At 40.4% G+C, this 14,000-nt stretch overlaps 1 protein-coding gene across 2 annotated transcripts in view; it reads right to left on the minus strand.

Moving 5' to 3' along the window:
• Positions 1 to 14,000, minus strand: part of LUZP1 (leucine zipper protein 1) — an 88,768-nt gene that overhangs the window by 44,534 nt on the left and 30,234 nt on the right. The gene's annotated exons all lie outside the window — the stretch shown is intronic.

Here is a 14,000-nt window from a genome sequence, read left to right on the forward strand (position 1 = left end):
AGTCTTTGATTCTTAGGTTAGAGAATCAATCTTTGAAGTTCCTACTAAACAAGAAGATTCACCCAATAAAGTGAAATTAGGACAGACAAATGGGAACTCAGGAACTAGTTCCCATACTCTTCCTTGAGGTACATCACCATTGCTACTGCCACATCCCACTTCCACTGCATAAGATGTTCATGCTCTAATCTGTCATAACTTCAATCACCCACACAATATTTATATTCTACCCCCTACCCTTCACCCTCTCTTTATGAACAGTCCTGAGATAATACTCTACCTGAGGGGTTTTCAACTCTGGCTAAATATCAGAAAAACCTGGGGAGCTTTCAAAACTATCACTACTGTCTGACAACTGACTCAATGTCCACAAGTCAATGATTTGAGGAAGGCGGCGGGGTGGCAGGGAGCAGGGGAAAAGGGACCACTCTAGATGTAAAGAAACTTAAGAAACATAACTTACTCTGTGGACTCTGAGTGGATCCTTATTCTAACAAACTAACTGCAAAGACATTTTTGAGACAATCAAGGAAATCTGATTATGACCCAGAACTTAGATATTAAGGATTTGTTAACCTCATTAAATTTCATAACGGCATGGTTATGTGAAAAAATGTCCATATTTAAAGATGCATATTGAAGTTTGTAGGGGTAAAATGACATGATAGCTGGGATTTACTTTTAAATTCTTCAACAAATAATAAGAAAAAAAAGGAATGAAGCAAAATGTAGCAAAACCTTAAAAATTACTGAATCTAGATAGATATATATATGTAGGTTCACTGTATTAGCCTCTCCAGTTTTGCAAATGTCTGAAATTTTCATAATAAAAAAAAAATTTTTTTTAACACTGACACCTAGGTACAACCATAAAACTCTTTATCAGCATCTACCAAAGCTGAGCATACGACCCAGCAATCTTGTTCCTAGGTATATATCCAACAGAAATGAATGCCTGTCTACCAAAAAGACATATGCAAGACTAAGAATATTCACGGCAGCTTTGTCATATAGCCAAAACTGTCCCAAAAGTCCTCAACGGTAGAATAAATGAACAATTGTGGTACATCCAAACAATGAGCTATTACATACTAGATGAATGAATGCAACATGGATATGATATTGAGCAAAAAAAATCCAGACCCAAAAAGAATGCATGCTATCTGATTCTACTTATATACTCAAGAATAGACAAAGCTAGTCAATAGAGATAGAAGTCAGAATAAGTGATTACTTGGGCAGCCAGTAACTCATGAAGAAGAAGCATGAGGGAAGCCTTCTGGAGTTTTGGAAATGTTCTGTATTTTGATCCAGTGCATATCTTGATGTGAGTAGTCTTTACATGACTGCTTACACATATAAAAATTCACTGAGTATTTTACCGAACATTTTGTGTACTTTAGTGTAGATACATTCAATAAACAAACAAACAAATATTGGAGTAAAAATCAGAATCTTAGGTATAAAAGTTCTGTAAGCAATCCCAATGTGCAGCCAATGCTAAAAACCATTCTTCCACCTCGACAAGCTCAAACTTAAGACTCCCAGGCCTTGGACTTCCCTGGTGGTCAAGTGGCTAAGACTCCATGCTCCCAATGCAGGGGACGGTCAGGGAACTAGATCCCACATGCTGCAACTAAGAGTTCGCATGCCGCAACTAAAGATCCCACATGCAGCAACAAAGATCCCGCACAGGGCAACAAAGATCCCGCGAGCCACAACTAAGACCTGGCGCAGCCAAATAAATAAATAAACATTGGGGGAGAAAACAAAAAGATTCCCAAGTCTTCCTACTTCCACTGCAATAGTAACTGTGAGACAAGGTAATAAAAACAGAAGCTTGGGGGCTTCCCTGGTGGCTCAGTGATTAAGAATCCGCCTGCCAACGCAGGGGACAGGGGTTCCATCCCTGGTCTGGGAGGATCCCACGTGCCTCAGAGCAACTGAGCCCGTGCGTCACAGCTGCTAAGCCACAACTACTGAAGCTTGCACACCTAGAGCCCCTGCTCCACAACAGGAGAAGCCACCACAGTGGGAAGCCCGTGCACTGCAACGAAGAGGAGCCCCCGCTCACCACAACTAGAGAGAAAGCCCGAATGCAGCAACAAAGACCCAACGCAGCCAGTAAATAAATAAACAAATTTAAAAACAAAACAGAAGCTTGGAAAGATGGTGGTGCAGGGAGTAAGGCGAGAGACACCTCTTAAAAGAGTAAAGATTCAGGACAAGGGAGGAAAAATCGAGGTAGCTGAAAGAGACAGTGAGTATGACAACTCAGATTCTAGTTCTAGCTTTATTACTGACTAGCTATGGTCTTGGCCTTAGGCAAACTGCTTCTTTCTCCAGGTCCCGCTAAAATCTCTTACACTTTTTAAACAGTCTGGAGAGGAAGGTGAGAGGACTCAAGTAAGAACAAGCCCTTTGAAGGACCCTAGGTTTATCTCTAGCATAGCACTTATCATTCTGTTCCATAATTACCTACTGGTTTATCTCCTCCCACCAAACCTAGAGCTCTTAAAAGACCAGGATTAAGTGCTGAATCCAAGCACATGCACAGAACTTGACACATAATAATAATTCAGTAAATGTTCAATGGCTAAACAGCTGAAAATTGAGTGCCTATACTTAAGTAAAGATGTACCTACATAGACTTATAATAAAGAATGATTCATCTCCCACATACACACCCCTTTCAAATAACAGTGAATAATATAATTTTCCTTACTGACACCAACTAAAGGGAGTCCAGATTCCAAAATGACCAGAATCATCAGAAAGGCTCCCTAGTGATGCCCTACCAGAAGGCGCAAAAGTTCCTGCCTCCTCCTCTCCAAATAATATACCTCCTAATATCTAATGCTTACACATTATTTCATAGTTCAAAGTACTTTCACTCCCATAATTTCAATTAATCCTCATAACAAGTCTATAAGGAGGTATTATCAAATCCATTTTATATAATGAGCAAACTGAGGCTCATATTTTAAATAATTCACTGACCTAAGGTAAACTGAAATCAACTAAAGAAGGGCTTTCATATGTAGCCTCTTTCTTCAGTGCCCAGGAGGAGGAGAGGCAGGAACATCACCACCTCTGGTCCCCTGACCTCCCCAAATGAGATGGATCAGTCCACTAGCTGCTTCTGCTTTATTGAGCTGACTTACCTCTTAAATTTTCCTTATCTCTATGAGAATCAGTTATACGGGTTTTTATGTTTTTAGCAAAAAATAAGTCCAGCCCAAGGAGAAAAATCCCAAGTCTACAAAGAGCCACACTCAAAAGCTTCTGGCTAACATCCTTGTGTATAAAGCTAAAGCAGCAAGAGCAAAACTTGCTCCAGCAGGGAAGCGTAAACCCTACTAACCAAACTGCCCTGCAATACTCAGACAGTTATGCACAACTGATTTAGTTCATACTTGTTTTTATATTTTCTTCAATAATTTGTACTGTCTATTGTTTTCTCCTCACCACTGCAAATTCTTCAAGGGTAAAGGTAACATCTTCCAGTTAGGAAGGTCAGTCTCCTGTAAATGAGCATACTGTACCCGAACTAAAATGGACCATGTTTTTCTGACTTTGTAATTTATATAAACTGTCTTTCCCAAAATTAAAATTTTAAATACTTTTTGAAATTTAAATACTTAACTAAAGGTATTAAATACTTTAAGTAATTAACTAGCTGACATTCTTCAACAGAATAATATATATAAAATCTAGAGTCTCTAAGAAACAAACACCAAAGTACACAGCACCTACAATGATGCCAGGCACACATTTGAGTGGGAACTCAATAAAGGTGAACCAAGTGAATGATAACTGAGAGCTCAAAATTCGTTAAAAATCACTTAAAGCAGTGTGAAATAACCAGGAACCCGGAGAAATGGATAGAGAATGCAAAATTAACTGAAAAAAACAGCAAGTCAGATTCTAAGGCAGTCCTACCCAAAGACATGCTTGGGGTCCCACAAGGGAACACTGGATTTAAGCACCGCATTACACCCACAGCAGAGATTGATAGCCCAAATGCATGGATTAGGGCAGGGACCTACCAGACAATTCTCTCTCTTCCACTAGCATCTGGATCAGCAGTAGCTCCCCCCTTTCCCCTAATTACTCCCCACTACCACTGCCCTGAGGTCCAGCCACAGGACTGCAGGAGTTAAACCAGGCAATACTGAAAGTGAGGAGGAAACCAGCATGCCACTTGACACTTTGTTGGCACAGCCTACACCGATAAGTTTAGGTTACAAACACAACTGCAAGATTCCACTACACTGATGAAACTACTCTTTTTCTGCAAACTAAAAATAACCTACCTATCAAATCTGGAGCATTCTTTAAGTATGTTTGCCCTGTCAGCAACCCAAAGTTCCATATCCTCAAAACTTTCATTTAATCTAGAGTGTTTTATTGGATCCAAGTCTCCCCATGTCCCCCAGCTTCCCCCTTCATCCTAATCCTATGACTACAGCAAGAGACCTAAACCCTTTCCTAACTCAAGCTTTGAAAGTTTCTTTTCTAATAACAAGCATGTACAAAGCTTTGCGGCTCCTGTCTTGTGCAGAGCCACAAATGGACGATGGGCTGAGCTGTAGCAAAGAATAACGAAAACCAAAGAAAAAAATGAAGGACGAGACAGGACATGATCAGGGAGTAGACTAAATGCTTTTCATTCAGGCAGGCATAGACGGAACCTCACCTACTTAGAAGAATAAAGCGTAAGGGTGAATGGTTTCCAGTACAGAGCAAGACTGTACTTAATCACCTTACAACATAGCCATCAAGCCTGCTCTGGGGACAAATGCATATCCAAAGAGCTCCGAGTATCCCACAAGAATCATTAGACTGTCCTAGGGTTGAACTGACATTTTGAGGGGAAACAAGCTTGCATAATTTAAGCCAAACAAGTCAGGCTCAGACTGCAGAATTTCTAGTCATAAAGTGCTGAGAGAGGGGCTCAAGTCATCAGCAGCTCTCCTCCTCTCAGGCCCTGGGGTAAACCAGCACTCCTTTTCCAAAGGTGGAAACTAACGTGGACTTTGAACTTCCTTATGGCCCCTTGTTCCCTGCAACAGCATCAGGAGAATGCCACTATAGTCTGCCACCCTATATAGACCTAAGAAAGCATTTGCTATTGTAGAAGAGTTATCTGGGATAACATAATGTACTTCCCACAGATTCAACTTTTAAGTCTTCTCTCACTTCTATTTTTATCCTTTTACTAACTCTTTAAAACAAAACAAAAACTGGCCTATCTATAAAATCCACACTCTCAGAAACATTCCTCCTGAAAACAAACAAACAAAAACTTTAGCCTGCAGACCACCCAAGGTGCACTGTGGTAAAGTTCCAGTGCAGAATCTAGGCTGTTGTTGTCAGAGCAAATTGCAAGTTTTGGTCCTTCCAGGATTCATGAAATCAAAGAATAACAGAGCTGGAAAGACCCTTGGAGGTCAATCATCCAGTCCTAATTTTGATTTTATTTCTTTTTATTTTTTATTTTTTGGCTGTGCCATGCAGCTTGCGGGATTTTAGTTCCCCTACCAGGGATTCAACCCAGGCCCCCTGTAGTGGAAGCACGGACTTCTAACCACTGGACTACCAGGGAATTCCCTGATTTTCACCTTAAAGATGGGGAAAATAAGGCCCAGAGAGAGGAAATGGAGGCTTGGAGCAAAGTTGAACCTAAGACCTAGGTATCCAGACTCCCAACTTAGGCCTCTTATGTCACAGCATACCTCTGCAGGAAGGGTGAGTTTTTGAGAGTCAACTGGCTAAGGAAAAGGGAGGGGAAAGAAAGGAAAAAAAAGGTACCAAGCAAAGAGACCAATTCTTTGTGAATTCTCCTCCTATGCTGCTGGAGGAGGAGAATTCACAGGGCCAGTTACTACTCCTCCAGATGCCTTACTTATAAGAGCTTGTCTCTTAAACATTACATAATTTTTACTAAAAGCAAGATACAAATTGCCACGCACACTACAATGGGGCCTCCCAATCACTGAACAGGCAAAGTCAAAATCAACCAAATACTAGGATGGAATGACTACAAGAACCCTTAAACAGAAAGATGACTTCCTTTGAGGGAAGAGGGCACTTTTTTTTTTAATGAATCAATGAATGGATGAATCCATTCCTTTATATTTTTTAAACAGTATGTATGTATGTATGTATGTATTGGTTGCGTCGGGTCTTTGTTGCCACACACAGGCTTTCCCTACTTGCAGTGAACAGGGGCTACTCTGCTGTGGTGCGCGGGCTCCTCACTGCAGTGGCTTCTCTTGTTGCAGAGCACGGGCTCTAGGCACACAGGCTTCAATAGTTGTGGCATGCAAGCTCAGTAGCTGTGGCTTGTGGGCTCTAGAGCACAGGCTCAATAGTTGTGGCACACAGGCTTAGTTGCTCTGCGGCATGTGGGATCTTCCCAGACCAGGGATCAAACCTGTGTCCCCTGCACTGGCAGGCGGATTTTTAACCACTGCACCACCAGGGAAGTTCCAAGGGCACATTTTTAAAAGACGACTCAATTGTATGATACTACTGAATGAAACCATATTATCAGATCATATTCTGTATCTAGGCCTTGGAGGAAATTTCAGTTCTCTGAATCTTTTTTTAACAGTAAAATGAAAAGTATAGACTTTCATTCATTCAAAGACCCTTTTCAAGTTCTGAAAGGCTCAACCTCTTTCCAAGAGGTCCCTACTGAAGGAAGACAGTAGCCATAACAGTTCCCAAAAGGCAAGGTACAAAAGTTTTAAGCTTGACCATGGGCCTAGAGATGGATCCTGGCAGACGGGCTTCTTAGCTACCAGTCTTCCCACAACCTTACAATGAACATCAGTGGTACCACTAAAATTAAACATGGGGTAAACAGTGCACACTTTCCTTAACACAGTGCCCACTAGAATGATGGCTATGATGCCTTTAGGACCTGGTATGACCATCTACAAATGATTTAAACTCGCCATTTGCTGTTTCCATCCCCTCCCTTGAAATCAAACTGAGTATTTATTGAGTGTCTACTATTAAACATATTAAACACTTTCTCAATATCCTCACTGTTTTCTCTTTCATTTACATCTTAAATGTTAGAGATTTGAAGACCTATGAAAGAAATAAAAAACTTTAATCACAAATAGCTAGAATTTTCAATTAACAGAAAATGAAAAAACTGAGTATAAGCAAGCTTTGTTCTAAATCATATCAATCTATATGGCCAACTCAGTGTTCTCCTGGTTCAGTGGCTGCTCCTTCCCAGCGATGTAGCTGATGGTGAAAATGCAAAATGCAAAGAGGACAAGAGTTTCATTTCCTGCTGTCTCATCAACGCATCTTCCATAAGCTGTAGTATATCAGAGATTAAAGCCAAGAACTAAATCAATGCAAAAGGAAATGCAAGCTCCAGCGTAAATTATGAAAAGTAATGAATCTTAAATAAGCAGGGACTTGCCTGCCCACCCACTAAGCCTGAAATAAAGATGATTCCTATCAACAAGATAGCAAACAGTAATTTTCAAACCTCAGTATGGATACGGAATTACTTGTTAAAATTGCAAATTCCCAGGTACCATCCACAAATATTCTGGTTAATTGGACCTGTTGTGCATCAGTTTGCATTTGTATTCTGATACAGATGGTCTAAACACTATACTTTAAAAAATACTATGGTGGAAAAAAATTGTTAGGTCTCCTCGACACCTAAATGTACATTCTCTGGAGTGGTGTAACCTACAATATTTATTTCAAAGATGGTATGCAGGCTGATTTTCAACAGAACTGGACCTACTCCCTCCCTTCAGTAGACACTTGAGAATGAATATGGGCTGATTTCAATCACTTAACAAGGCAATCCTCCCTTCCACCTCCTAAAGCAACTTTTCAAGTCAAGTGCTACCTCCACTCCTTATACCAAAGAGTCTTGCTCCTTATTTTGGAAGGTCACTCACTGGCTTCATTCTGAGACCTCTCAAAGAAGACTTCCATGTCATCCTACCTAAAGAGAGATCCTATCTAAAAATAGGCATCCCTTCTCTAACTTGCTACTTGTTTCTCCTGCTCTATTTCTCTTCATGGTACTTAGCATCACCTGAGATTCATTATATTTTATATTTAATATTTATTTACACTCTCCCTCTCTGGAATGTAAGCTCTATTAGAAAAGGGGGGATGGGGTGGGGGGGGACTTCCCAGGGGGGACTTCCCTGGCAGTCCAGTGGTTAAGACTTTGCCTTCCAATGCAGGGGGTCGTGGGTTCAATCCCTGGTCGGGGAGCTAAGATTCCACGTGCCTTGCAGCCAAGAAAACTAAAACATAAAACAGAAGCAATATCGTAACAAATTCAATAAAGACTTTTTAAAAAATGGTCCACATCAAATAAATAAAAATTTAAAAAAAGAAAAGGGGGTCCCAAACCCTGCTACCATTGTATTCCTAGCATCAGAACAGTGCCTAGCATACAGTAGGTACTCGATAAATGTTTATAAATGAATAAAGCACCATTTCAGGAAACAAAGCAGGTTCTTAGTCTTTCATCCTATTCAGTTTACCTGCTACACTCACTGTCACAGGACTTTACACCCTGGGTGGTAACTCGTCCCTTTGATGGTTACATCACTCAAAATTAAATTCAGGTGTCAGCCCAGGGAGGCTCCCCGCCACGTGACTTTCACTGCTCTATAGTAACGCGAGATTTTTTCCAACTAAACTACAACAGAGTTTTAAAGGTCTAGCCTACAGATGTTTCCAAATGACATACTCCATAGGAATGACTTGGCTTCTACTATGTGAGAAGTCAAATGCAATGTTGGCAAACACCAATGTGAGAGCTGCAAGTTTCAACAACAGCAGAACATAGTATGTTGTCAGCCAAAAATCACCTCACTCAAGTCTACATTAGGTCAGCCAAACACTTTCTGTCCAAACTCAGCTAACTCTCACCACACACACTTGTCTATTCATTTGTTATGGGCAATAATATCCTATAAAGCACATACTTTATATGCTTTATAAACATCACCCTAATCCTCAAAACAATCCTACAATAATAGGTATTATTATCCTCATTTTATAGATTAGGAAATTGAAACTCCGAGAAATTAAGTAAGCAATTTGCAACTAATAAATAAGTAGCAGGCTGGGATCTGAATGCAGGTCTACTTGACTTTAAATTCTTGCATTTTCCCTGTATATCCTGGCTCCACCCGCCCCTTGCCTCTTTAGAGCAGTCTATCAGTGTTATCTGAGATGCTGTGTCCTGGGCTTAAGTCCTCACTTTTGTCCACTGAATAAAACATAACTCTCAAAAAATAAAATAAAATAAAATAAAAATAAATATATAAATAAATAAATTCTTGCTTTTTTCATTGTAGCACTTTCATCCTTAAGGCTCCCTGCCCCGCCTGCCCCAAATATCTCCCTCCCCCTGCACTAAGTCTGGCACATAAAAGACATTTGATAAATGTTTGCTGAATTCATGAGAGTTAAATGGGATATTTTAATTCAAACTCAAGAAACCATCTAAGATCAAATTCTTCCATCCTTCAGTTTTTAAAAACAAAAAATCAAGTTCATTCAACTCCCTTTAATAAAAAGCAGGGCTTCCTAAGTGGCACAGTGGTTAAGAATCCACCTGCCAATGCAGGGGATACGCATTCGATTCCTGCTCCAGGAAGATCCCACATGCTGCAGAGCAACTAAGCCCGTGCACCACAACTACTGAGCCCATATGCTGCAACTAATGAAGCCCACGCACCTAAAGCCCATGCTCCGCAACAAGAGAAGCCACAGCAATGAGGAGCCCGTGCAACACAACAAAGAGTAGCCCCAGCTCACCGCAACTAAAGAAAGCCTGTGTGCAGCAACAAAGACCAAACACAGCCAATAAATAAATAAATAAATAAATAAATAAATAAATAAATTTATTTTTTAAAAAATGTAATAGGAAATACAGCTTTTTCAGTTTAAAAAATATTGGGTTTATTCCAAAATGGAACCTATCAACACATAATTCATTACTATGGAGACCTGGATATAAAGCAATTGAAATCACAGAAGCAGTGTTGTTTAGTATGCTAAGAGGTGGATATGAAGGAAAATCTGAGTTCAAATTTCAATTACAAAGCAGTGATAAATGCTCTCGCTCTTGCCCCCAACAATGGTGCCCTAAAATTCAAACGTGCTAATAGCTACACAAACACTTCAAAAACTGTAAAGTGCTATACAGAGATAATTATTAATATAATCTGAACCTTGATGACAGAATAAATACCTGATATAAGACTCTTAACCTATAAGGCCAGTATTATTAAAAGTCCCAATATCTGGAGCTTGGAAAGAGGTAAATGTCCTAAACTCCAACTACTTTATCCTTAATAAAGAAAGGTTGTGGCTTACCCATTACCAATCTTTTTTATGTCTAAGTCTTTTCTCTCCAACTGCAATATTAAGTCTCTTGATGACAGAGAACTAGGATATAAACATCACTATCTTGCTTTGTTTTGAGAAGGACCAACAATGACCTCACCACAATGTACTGGGGTGGGGGTGGAGGCAGGGAGAGACAGGTTCCTTTATATCCAAATAATAATTCCCTCCTTCAGGTTAAGGAACAGAAGTTGTTAGATCTATAGGGGTGAAAAAGAGTCCAGATGATTTCTTCCAGTTATAAACGCTGTAATTCTTAGGGACAGCCAAAAACACTATCACCATAAGCCTATATATTGACTTAGTCCTCCACAAGCTAAAGAGAAAATACGCAAGTAATCTTAAATAAAAGACTACAGCAATGGTCCTAATTAATGCCATAAAGTACATTTATCAACGATATTGCTGAGACTGGTATACTGAGATTGGCAAGGAATGATAAAAATCTTTTTAAAGCCAGTGGGGCTTGGGTAGGAGATGGGGGGACAGGGAGAAGAAGAGGGAATGAGAAAGAAAGAGAGGGAATGAATTTGTTAAGGAGATACTGGGATTCTGTGTATGTGTATGTGGTTGTATTTTTTAAAAACAATCTTTATTTCCAACAATCCATTTCCTTCTTTTTTTTAATATTTATTTATTTGGTTGTCCCGGGTCTTAGTTGTGGCATGCAGGATCTCCACTGCAGCATGCAGGATCTTTAGCTACAGCATGCAGGATCTTAGCTGTGGCATGCAAAATCTATTTCCCTGACCAAGGATCGAATCTGGGCCCCCTGCATAGGGAGCGCGAAGTCTTAACCAGTGGACCACCATGGAAGTCCCCTGTGGTTGTATTTTAAATAAGGAACAAAAAAATCTCATCCTTAGGCTCACCATTCTGTTACTTTCAGCCTTCAAACATAAATGACCATTGCTCTATCAAAATCCAGCTTATCAAGATGACAATGAGATTTAGAATCTTGCAACACTTTTTTTTTTTTTTGGGCACACGGGCTTAGTTGTTCCGCAGCATGTGGGATCTTCCTGGAGCTGGGATCGAACCCGTGACCTCTGCATTGGCAGGCGGATTCTTAACCACTGCGCCAACTAGGAAGCCCCTTGCAACACATTTTAACATCAGCATAGCCTTCTTATAGTTTCAACATTTCCCCTAATCCATCTCTCAAGAAAATCCTCCAACTATTCAGCACCTACTAGCGATATAAATCCCACCCCATCAAACTTGCCTAAGGAAATAAGGTCACTTAAAAGAATTCTTTTTCCTGGTTCATTCATTTTCTGCATGTTTCTGTATCTATGTACAAACCATGTACCAGAATCACAACTCAATTTTACATCCTCAAGTGATCAAGGCTATTAGAATTTCAAAGAATACAAGTGCAAACAGTAGACAAGAAACATTAGTTAAATAAACAGCATACAGGTGACTAAATGCACAAATCAGATTTGTGAGGCACACCCACTACAACTACAGATTGTATAGTCTAAATTCCTTAGTCTGTTACTCAAGGCATGCCGGCCATTACCTTTTTTCTTCCCGACAGACTGACCTAGTCTTTATTTCCTGAGGACAAATTCCTTCATGTTATACTTTACTCAGACACTTACCCTGCCTGGAATGACCTCTATCTCAACAAATCTATTCAAGAAACAATTCAATGCCATCTCCTCTTCAATGCAGCTCTTCCACACCCACTGCACCTTAAATTCTTCCTTCTTTTTTTTTTAAATTAATTAATTTATTGGCTGTGTTGGGTCTTCGTTGCTGCATGTGGGCTTTCTCTAGTTGCGGCAAGCCCGGGCTACTCTTCATTGCGGTGCACGGGCTTCTCATTGTGGTGGCTCCTTTTGTTGTGGAGCACCGGCTCTAGGCATGCAGGCTTCAGTAGTTGTGGCACTCAGGCTCAGTGGTTGTGGTGCACAGGCTTAGTTGCTCCACGGCATGTGGGATCTTCCAGGCCAGGGATCAAACCTGTGTCCCCTGCATTGGCAGGTGGATTCTTAACCACTGCACCGCACGGGAAGTCCCTAAATCCTCCCTCCTTGAGCACCTTCTGCTATTAGCATATATGCATATAGTCTATGACAGATGTATTGTTCTCTTATACAATACACTCATAGACATATTTTTTTGCATTTACCCCAAATTACTGCAACTACAATGCAAAACTCTTCAAAGACGTAGTGTAGACTTATTGTTTCTTTGTATTTCCACCAGTACAATGTTATGAATATAACAGTTTTCCAATAAAGGAAATAAAGGAAAGGAGAGGGCAGTATCCTCAGGATACATCAAGTTAATATCAAAATCAAGCCATTTTCAATGACCCAAATCCTTCAGTTATTTTATACAGTATAATTTGTATTTCTCAATGGTTTCCTATCAATTAAAATAAAAACCCTACACAATCTGGTCATTACCTTCCTCTCCTACTTCATCTCCTATCATATTCTTCTATCACTCTCTCTGATCCCTCTTTTTGCTCCATACACACTGACCTCCCTGAGTCCTCACAAGGCCAGATCAATCACAACCTTAGGATCACTGTACCTGCAGCTTCCTCTGCCTTCTCCCAGATCTTCCCATGGCTGCTGCTTCCTCATAATTCTAATCACAGTTCAAATGTCACTTCCTCAGAATGCCTTCCTGATAATGCCAGCTAAAGGTGTGCTCCCCTCCTCCCATCACTCCCTACTGTTTCAAACTGTTTTATTTTCCTTTATTTCTATCTGAAATTATTTTGTTGATATAGGCCTACTGCTTATCTCTCCCAACTAGTATGTAAGCTCTGTGAGGACAAGAGTTTTGCTAGTCTTATGCACCACTGTATCCCAGTGCCTGAAACACTACCTGGCATGTAGAAAACAGTCAAAGAATATTAATCAAAAAAAAAACGAGTTTGTTTCCTCTCAGCTAATACTGTAGCTCTCCTCAAGGGCATGAATACTGTTTTCTAATTCTATATCTCCTGCAGCACCTAACACACTAAATGCACTAGAATCACTCAATAAATGATCAAGTATAGGCTTCCCTGGTGGCACAGTGGTTAAGAATCCACCTGTCAATGCAAAGAACATGGGTTTGAGCCCTGGTCCAGGAAGATCCCACATGCCGCGGAGCAACTAAGCCCGTGTGCCACAACTACTGAGCCTGCGCGCCTAGAGCCAGTGCTTTGCAACAAGAGAAGACACCACAATGAGAAGCCCACACACCACAACGAAGAGCAGCCCCTACTCTCTGCAACTAGAGAAAGCCCACGCAGCCAATAAATTAAAAAAAAAAATGGTGAAAATGGCACACTGGGATGGGGTCACTGGGGCAGAATTTTCCAGAGACACTAGAGCTGAGCTGGATCTTAAGAGTGAGGAGGATCCCACCAGGGATGAGAAAGGAGAGGGGCTTTTTTAGGAAAGGAGAGCAAGGAGAAAGGTGGGGAGGCAAGAATAATAAACAAACAAACAAACAAACAAATAATCAAGAATAGTCTTTTCTGGCACAACTTTCCAATTACATCTTTAAGTTAACAAATATTAAGTACCTACTATGAGCCATGCACTAGACTAGGCATCATTCTAACT

The sequence above is a fragment of the Hippopotamus amphibius genome, chromosome 1, assembly GCF_030028045.1.
Source record: "Hippopotamus amphibius kiboko isolate mHipAmp2 chromosome 1, mHipAmp2.hap2, whole genome shotgun sequence".
NCBI classification, from domain to species: Eukaryota; Metazoa; Chordata; class Mammalia; order Artiodactyla; family Hippopotamidae; genus Hippopotamus; species Hippopotamus amphibius.